Source organism: Azolla caroliniana, unplaced genomic scaffold (genome assembly GCF_043228905.1).
Source record: "Azolla caroliniana isolate FFs.n. ecotype wild unplaced genomic scaffold, voAzoCaro1.0.p SCAF_14, whole genome shotgun sequence".
In the NCBI taxonomy this organism is placed as follows: domain Eukaryota; kingdom Viridiplantae; phylum Streptophyta; class Polypodiopsida; order Salviniales; family Salviniaceae; genus Azolla; species Azolla caroliniana.
Window position 1 is genome coordinate 7,369,269 of NW_028230449.1, and position 9,876 is coordinate 7,379,144.

A 9,876-nucleotide genomic window follows, 5' to 3' on the forward strand; every position below is an offset into this window, starting at 1 on the left:
CGTTCCAGAGTGAAATCTGGGGGGTTGTACCATGTACACCTGTTCCTCAAGGTCACCTTACAGGAATGCATTCTTTACATCCATCTAATGTAAGTGCCACCCCTTCACGGCAGCTAAGTCCCAGGTCTCGTTCTCTGCCAATGTGTGCATCTCTTCCTCCATCGCGGCGCGCCAATTCGCGTCCTTCGCCGCTTCTGCATAGCTCTCCGGCTCAGGCACTTCCGCTACACGGGTCATGTACGCATAATGATGCGCCATGTACTCGTTGTATCCGAACCGCAAGACAGGATTCTTCTAGCGGGCAGATCGGCGTAATCTCACATTAGCCGATGTCGAGGCCTTCACGGTCGACGCGGACTTCACCTTTAAAGACCCGTCACTGGTTCCCTCAGAGTCGGACTCGCTTCGGTCTGACTCGTTCCTATCCGTGCCGGAATCCGACACCTTCTTCTTCCCTTTCTCTTTGCGCGTAAGCCGTCTACTCGGCTTCCTACGCGGGGCGGGGAATGCACAGTCGAGTCTCCACTACTCGCCGGCTTTTCATCGGACTGGTCGTACCGACTCAGTCGTCCAATCGGTCCACTCGGTCCACTTAAACAGAGTGAAATCGGACTCTCTTCGCGGGTCTCGATTTCGGGCTCATCCGGAGGCATCTTGGCCTCTCTGACCTCATCGTCAGAGCTCGGATTGGAGTCGGGGTTCGGAGTCGGGGGCTGGTACCAGGACGCGGACTCGTCAAACATAACGTCGCGGCTGACACGCGCTTGTTTGGTGCGAGGGTTATAGCACTTATAACCCTTCTGCTCGTCCGAGTAACCGACCAAGATGCATTTCTCGGCCTTTGCGTCTAGCTTCCTCCTTTTCTCCTTCGGTACATGCACATACGCAATGCTACCGAACACCCTCAAGTGCCGCATGTTCGGCTTCGTTCCGAAATATAGCTCATGCACCGACACTTTGTCTCTGATCCGGTTCTGGATGTATACCGTGGTCCTTACCGCCTCGGCCCAGTAGAACTTGGGCAAGCTCTTCTCCTCCAGCATTGCCCGTGCCGCTTCCACAATCGACCGATTCTTCCTCTCGGCCACGCCGTTCTGCTCCGGCGTGTATCTACAACTGAATTCGCGGCGAAATCCCATTTGTTGTAGGTAACCGTTGAATTGACCGGAAAAGTACTCTTTCCCGCCATCCGACCGCAGGCACTTGATCTTTCGTCCCGTTTCCGTTTCCACGAACCCTTTGAGGTCCCAGAAACAGTCGAAGACTTCGCTCTTCCTCTCAATGAGGTAGATCCACGTGTGTCGCGTGTGGTCGTCGATGAAGGAGACGAAATATCGGCTCCCGCCAAGACTAACGTTTTGTGCCGGCCCCCATATATCGGAGTGTATAAGGTCGAGCTTGTTCCGGCTCCGGTTTCGCTCGTTGGGGAAGGGAAGTCGGTGTTACTTCCCGAGCTAGCAGGCTTCACAAATTTGTGCCTTTCGGCCACTAAATTTGGGCAATCCGAACACTACCTGTTTCGTTTGCAGATCTTGAAGCCGCTGGTAGTTGACGTGGCCTATCCGCTTGTGCCACAAGTCAATGTTCGACTCGGATTTTTGTCCCTTCGCGAACATTGCGGTGCCGCCGTCAGTGGAGTCGAGGATGAACATCCTCCCGTCTCTGCGTCCATGCGCAATCACACGGCCTTCTTCCTCAATGAAGCACCCGAGGTGTGTAAACCGAACCTCCATCCCTTGGTCGACGATCTGTCCGACCGAGACCAAGTTCTTCGTGATTGTCGGAACGTGCGGCACGTTCATGGTTTCCCTTTCTGCTTGACATGGCTAAGGGGAACTTCTCCGACATTCGCGATCAGATGCGGAGTGTCGTCTCTCCAGTTGCGACTACTCCAGGTTGTATCGGTTTTTCTAGGTACGAGAACCACTCCTTATGGCTCGTCATGTGGTTTGACGCGCTGGAGTCTACGTACCACACCTCGTCCGATCTCGGGGTGCTCTGTTTCATTGAGTTTGCTTCGTGTCTCGTCACGAAGGCAGACCCTTCTCTGGCTCTCCCGGAGTCTTTGGCGTAGTGCGATCGCTGCCGATTTCCCTTGTCGGTATGTCCGGAGCCGTTTCCGGAACCGGTTCTCTCCGAATCGGCGGGCTTCTTCCAGCACTCACTTTCCCTATGGCCTTTCTTGCCACAGTACCAGCACTCCGCAATGACCTTCCCTTGCTGGTTCTCATCGCTTCGACTCCCCCTGTTTTCGGAGGGTCCGGAGTTGCTGTCGGCATCACTTCGGTGCCTTCTTCCTTGATCTCGTCGGCCGCCTCCATTGCGCGCCGACTCGCCTCGTCCTCCACGTCCACGGGGCCTATCTCCCTCCGTGTACAACATTCTGCTGTCGATGTGCGTGCTTGTAGACGCACCCGCGTGGTTCTCCTCTACCAGGAGCATTGACTGTAAGTCGAAAAAGGACAGCGTATTCTCCCGGGTACACACAGCCGTTCGGAACACTCCGAACTTCGACACCAAACCTCTGAGACAGATCTGGACCATCTCGCTCTCCTCGATGTTCACCTCTATGGAGGCGAGGGAGTCGCAGATATCCTTGATCTTCGAGGTATAGTCTGCCACTGACAAGTTGCGTTGTCGTAGGTTGTTCAACTCCTGTCGGAGCTGAAGCTTCCTGGTTGTGGTGCTCGCGGCGAAAATCTTCTTCAGATTTTCCCACGCACCCTTCGGCGTCTTTGCATCCCGAACATAGCTCAATAGCTATTCGCCCACACACGACGCGAAGCAGTATAATACCATGCTCGCTGATTGCTCCCACGACGGGAAGTCTCTGTGTGTCGATTCGGGTGCCGCGTCATTAGCTCCTTCGACATAACTCCAGTAGCCGTGCCCGAGCAGGTACTGGTGCCCGAGCAGGTACGCGTAGTTGGTTCTGTCGAGCTTCTCTGTTGGAAGCGAGCTCGCCATGCCTCTATCCATCGTTCTTCTTGTTCTTCTTCGTCAAGCTGTGTCGGCTGCAGAGAGGTTCTCAACCCTCGCGCTCTGATACCATGTAAAAAGTAACGTGCGGAAGCAAGTATGAAGACCGAACAAAAGGAAGAAAACTCAGGTTTAATGGAGAGCTTGAGCTTACGCAGTATACTCAGGAGAGACAGAGAGAGTGAGAGAGAGAAAACACAAGAACTATATTCAACCTCTATTCACGACTCTATACATATGTGTGTTCAATGAACACTTTTATACAAGTCCTAGAAGGACTGACTGAAGTACTGACAGTACTTCAATGCTCATTGAGAGCTCCTACACTAACTCCCAAATATATTCCTCACGGAATATCTTTCCTAACAGCCTCCCGGTTTACGCACTCGGCCTAACCGATCAGTCCCAACCGATCCGGTCCTCGGCTTCTTCAGCCGATCCGGCCGATGTTGAGCTTGTCTCTCGAGGAAGCTCACCTAAAGGACCGAGAGTCCATTACCGACCCCAAGTCCTAAGTCACGGAAAGTGACACAAATCGAGGAAGAACAAAATTGTTTTGACTTCAAATTCTGGGACATCAACAAGTTGAATTGGAGGTGGGGGTAGAACAACCCGATCTAGAATGGAAATACCAATGTAGGGTTCCAACAATAAGACATGAAATACCGGATGTAGATGCATGTATGGAGGTAGATCAAGGCGGAATGGACCATCATTAATCTGATTGGAGATGATAAATAAACCAAGTCGTTGATAATCCAACTTGTCACAAGGTCTAGTAGTCTTCACATTACGTCGTAGTAACCATACACGATCCCCAATTCGAAACTTCGGTTCCTTTGGTGAAGAGTCTAGACGGCGATGATTTACGACTTCTTTTTGAGTGGCTTGAGCATTCTGCAAATGTTGAGAAAGTGCAACATGAACGTCTTGGAGTTGACGTAGACGATCTTCAACAACAGGATTTTTCGAGATTTCTAGATGTGCCATCATTGTCCAACGAGGATGATATCCTGTGTTTGCAAAAAATGGAGTATATCCTATTGTAGAATGAACTGAATTATTGTATGCAAACTCTGCAAAGTGCAAAAAATCCACCCAATCATCCTGTTGGTAATTGATGAAACACCGAAGATATTGCTCTAATGTTTGATTCGTCCGCTCGGTTTGACCGTCGCTTTGTGGATGATAGCTTGACGAAAGTTTACAAGAGATTTTGAGCATTGTTACCTATAGGAGTATACAGGGAGGCGTAAAGGGTAAAACACGTTAAAGGGGTTGTCATATTTGTGTAATGTATACAAGTGTGAGTGAGGATAAATGTGTGTGAACACATGCACAATTATGTGCATGTGACAAGAATGTAACGGTCTTCTTTTTGTAACGGTCATATTATTAACCGTTACATTATGTACTATGTAAACCCCTTATGGGGCATGTAATGTTGTGGAGAGTCAAACTCAACTTCCCATAGTAATAGGTTTCACACTAGCTCATGGTTATACCAGGCTAGTTTTGTAAATAATACAAACGGCACCTGCCCTAGTTTAATTGGTATTTAAACCAACCCCTTGTAACTTAGTTACTATTGGAAGTATTTTGGTTAATGAAACATACAATCGTTTATCTCTGTTTTAAGCTCTCTCTCTCTCTCTCTCTCTCTCCGTTTTGCCTTACATACACACACAATCCTTCCGCTGCATCTCAGCCTCTCTTGCTCCTCATTCCTTTACATGGTATCAGAGCGTGTGATTGCTTAATTGAATCTATTCAACTATGTTGTGGTACACGCCAACGATCAACAGAACCGACTCATCAACAGAGAAGAAATCGACATGATGAACACTCAGATGGGAAGCGCTCTTCCTACCGAGAAGGTCGACAGAATGAATTTCGCATCTTGGGAATACAAGATGCATCAATACCTTGTCGGACAAGGTTACTGGAGCTACATTGAAGGAGCTCACGAAACTCAACCCAACCCAACACACGCCGACTATCCTGCTTGGGAGCAGGCCGCAAGCCGTGTGTTGTATTGCCTTGCATCATGCGTTCAAGATCATATGCTTGGCTATATTCGAGATTTGAAAACACCGAAAGAAGCTTGGGGAAATCTCAAGAAGATTTTTGCAGCCAACACGGTTGCACGAAAGCTCCAACTTCGACAGGAGCTAAATAACATGCAGCAGAGGGACATGTCGATCACAGGCTATACCTTAAAGATCAAGGAGTTGTGTTATGCCCTCGGTTCGATTAATGTCATAATCGATGATGATGAGATGGTGCAAATATGCCTCGATGGCTTAGCACCTCGATTTGGCTCGATTAGATTGGCCATCCTTGCAAGGGAGAACCCTCCTTCATTTTTCGATCTCCAATCAATATTGTTGGTTGAGGAAAATCACGCCCGACAAAGGAGCAACGCACCAGAGGGTCATATGCTCTACTCTCAGTCGGATGATAGAAGAAATTTCAACCGTGGAAATAGAGGTCGGTCCGAACAAGGTCGTAATGGTCGGTAAACTCCAGAGCGTAACTCCCACCAATGGCAAGCGGATAGGAACGGTCCTAGAGAGTTCGGCACAAGGGGGAGTCATCACCCCGGACCGAGCAATCGTAACAACCCGATCGAATGCGGGTACTATGGAAGACACGACACGACCACTATGAAGAGGAGTGCCAGAAAAAGGTACAAGACTTGGCTTCAACTAGCCAACAACTCACGAACTACACATCGAACTCCGACTACGACAATCGTAGCGGAATGTTCACGAATTACGCATCAAATTCCGACTACGACGATCGTAGTGGAATGTTTACAAATTACGCCATGAATTCTGACTATGGTGATCGTGGCGGAATGTTCGTAATGAGGCACAAAGCACACTCGATGTCAGCACGGGCCTCAACTAGTGTCTCCACCTCATATAACGTATGGTTTGTTGACTCGGGAGCATCTAACTACATGACGTCTCATGAAGATTGGTTTTGGGAATTACGAAAACCCGAACAACCCGGATTTGTCGAGATAGACGATGGCACGATTCATCCAATACAACATATCGAGAACGTGCCATTCGGAAACAACAACAAACAAACCTATCTCAAGAACGTATTGCATGTCACTGTCATCACGAAAAACCTAGTCTCAGTCGGCTAGATTGTCGAACAAGGAATGCAGGTACGATTCAACAACGACAGGTGCTTCATCGAAAGGGGCAGACAAGTCGTAGCCCACGGTCGATGAGAAGGTTGTATGTTTATCCTCGAATCAAACAAGGTAAAGTCAGCCATGTTCGAAAACCTTAAAGTCGAAACCGACATAAATCTGTGGCACAAGAGAATCGGCCACATCAATATCCAAAAAATCCAGAACATGCAATCGAAAGGGTCGTAATCAAACTCCTGAATTTTACCGCGAAGGAGATTACGGGCGTATGCGAAGCGTGCTAGTTCGGAAAGCAACGTCAACATCCATTCCCAAAAGAGCGGAATGTGAGCAAAGGGATCCTAGATGTCGTACATTTGGATGTATGGGGACTGGCCTAGACAAGCACACTTGGCGGATGCCGATATTACGTCACGTTCATCGACGACTTCTCCAAGCACACCTGGATCTACCCGATGAGACAGAAGAATGAAATGTTCGGACACTTCTAGAGGTTCAAGGACGAAGTTGAAAAAACTATGGGTCAGCACATACGCTGCCTTCGATCGGATGGAGGCAAAGAATATTTTTCGGAGTTTACGGCGTATCTCCGAAAGGAAGGAATCAGACGAGAATTCTCATGCCGTCACACACCTCAGCAAAACGGCGTAGCTGAGCGTAAAAACTGACACATAGTAGAAGTCGCTAGGGCTATGATGAATGAGAAGAACCTGCCGAAATTGTACTGGGCAGAAGTGGCGAACACGGCTGTATAGCTCATGAATAAATGCACAACCTCGGGAGTACACGACGTAACTCCTCATGAGAAGTTCTTTGGAAAGAAGTCAGACTTATCACATGTCCGCATTTTCAGCGCAATCGCTTACATACATATTCCCGACAATACGCGACAAAAGCTCGACCCAAAGTCAGAGAAATGTATCCTCGTAGGATACTCACTCGAACAGAAGGGGTACAAATGCTACAACCCATCTACCTAAAAAGCTCGCATAAGTCGAGATGTCGTTTTCGACGAGTACGCATCTTGGTACGCACCAGAAACAACTTTGAATCTGACTCCGCTCGACCCGGAATCCGCCGAAATGGAGATAGAAGATGAAGATCAGCTCACGCGCATGTTTATAGAAAGCCCAGTTACGACATGACTTAGTAGACCATAGGAGCCCCCGAGTGACCAAAGCACATTTCGACCGAGTCCGAAACTCGACAAAGGGAAGGCCAAGATGTCCGAATACGATGATCCAATTGACAACGCGTCAACTCACTCCCTTCACAGTGAGTTCGAAGGCCTGGACATCCCTATCATTTGGACAGATGGAACGAAGAAAGCCTTAGTATCAACAAACGAGAAGCTCCGTCGATCGACCCGTGAAAAGAACCCCGTAAACCGCTTCGGCTACAACGATTATATGGCGTACCATTACGCCTTGATGATGAAGGTAGCGCCAGTACAAGAGCTGGAGATGCTTTCTGAAGCCGTAAAGGATCGACGATGGGTCGACGCGATGCATGAGGAAATGGAAGCATTATGCAAAAACGAGACATCGAATCTTGTCCCTCACACGCCGCACAAGAAAGCGATTGGTTGTCAATGGATTTACAAAGTGAAATACAATGCCAAAGGCTCCGTACGTCACTTTAAATCATGGCTCGTTGCGAAAGTTTATGCGTAAACGCACGACGTAGACTACGAAGAGACCTTTGCCCCGGTGGCAAAGATGACCAATGTGCGGACCGTAATTGCAATCGTTGCAGCAAAAGGGTGGCACCTCCACCAGATGGACGTCAAGAACACCTTTCTTCAAGGCGAATTGGAAGAGGTGTACATGATCCAACCACCCGGTTTTGAATCACGCAATCATCCGAATGTCGTGTGCTGACTCAAGAAGCCTCTATACGGCCTCAAACAAGCACCACATGCGTGGCACTCGAAGATCACTCAGTATCTTCATCAGATCGGATTTCGAATGTCAAAATCTGATACTTCTTTGTACATCCAAAACGAGTCGGATAGCCCAATTGTCATCATCCTTTTCGTGGATGATTTGGTCCTCAGAGGAAAGGATCTCGCCGAGATTAGCAAGGTCAAATCACTTCACTCCGGCAGATTCGAAATGAAAGACCTGCACGAGCTCAATTACTTCCTTGGCCTTAAAGTAATTCGGACTCCAGTCGGAATAATGATTTCTCAATGGCACTACATTCTCAACCTTTTGTACAAGTTCGGAATGACCAAGTGCAAACCTGTGTCTACCCCTCTCGATCGTAATCTCACGATTGATGTCGATTCCGGCACAACCGAGTGCAAATCAACTCAATATCGTCAATTGATCGGCCACTTAATCTATCTCACAATTACGCGACCCGACCTCAGTTATTCGGTCGGCCTACTTAGTCAATTCATGCAGAATCCACGAAACTTTCATCTCGATTGTGCTAAGAGGATACTCTAGTATGTCAGTACGATGATGGATTACAACATTATGTATCAGTCATATATGACCATTCGACTCGAAGGATACACAGTGGGGGACTGGGCAGGATACAAAACGGATAAACGATCCACCTCTAGACTCGTCTTCGGCCTTAGTAGTTGAGCGATCTCTTGGAGATATAAGAAGCAACTGACAGTCGCACTATCAAGCACGGACGCCAAATACAGGGGTGCGGTAGTCGCCACATGTGAAGTTGTATGGCTCAAGTGTATTCTAAAGGATCTGGGCGTACCCATCAAAGATCTGATTCGCCTATACTACGACAACCTGAGCAACATCTACTTGGCGCGAAACCCCATATTTCACGCACGTACTAAGCATATCGAAGTGCACTATCATTTCATTCACGAGCGCGTACAGGCTGCAGAAATCGATCTACAACATATTAGTACGCACCTCCAAGTTGATGATATTTTTACGAAGGCCTTAGGAGTCGACAAGCTCGGGCAATTCGCATCGGATCTTGGTCTCACGACATTCCCATTGTCGAGCTTGAGGGGGAGTACTGTGAGCGACATGTGCACTATATGCAATTGATCGAGTAGGCAACATTCAACGATACGTGAGTACACAACACGTAGTTAATCGAACCGAGTATGAAGCCGAAAAGCCATACAATCGAGTTCGAGGATTACGAACGGCAGAAGCCAAATTCCGAAGACTAAACCAAAACAACCTTTCAACAGATGGAAGTTGTGTTCGAAGGGGCGTGTTGAGAGTCGAACTCAACTTTCCATAGTAATACGTTTCACACTAGCTCATGGTTATACCAGGCTAGTTTTGTAAATAATAGAAAGGGCACCTACCCTAGTTTAGTTGGTATTTAAACCAACCTTTTGTAACTTAGTTACTGTTGGAAGTATTTTGGTTAATGTAACATACAATCATTTATCTCTGTTTTGTCTTACGTACACACACAGAGTCCTTCCGCTGCATCTCAGCCACTCTTGCTCCTCATTCCTTTACAAATGCGATATAGCTTTTTCCCCTCTCATTTTTGTGTGTTTCTTTGTTTCACTCTTCCCTCACACGTAACACCCTTGGAATGGGGGTGAAGCCACCCAATAACACTGGCACGCCTGAACTACCAACCCTCCCTTTAGAGGAAGTCTATCCCTCAACAGCCGACCCTCCCTTTAGAGGAAGTCTATCCCTCACTCTCTATCTTTGTCACTAATCTCTCACTCTCCCTCTTTACGTGTCTGTTAATCTCTATGTTATAGAGTGTGGTGT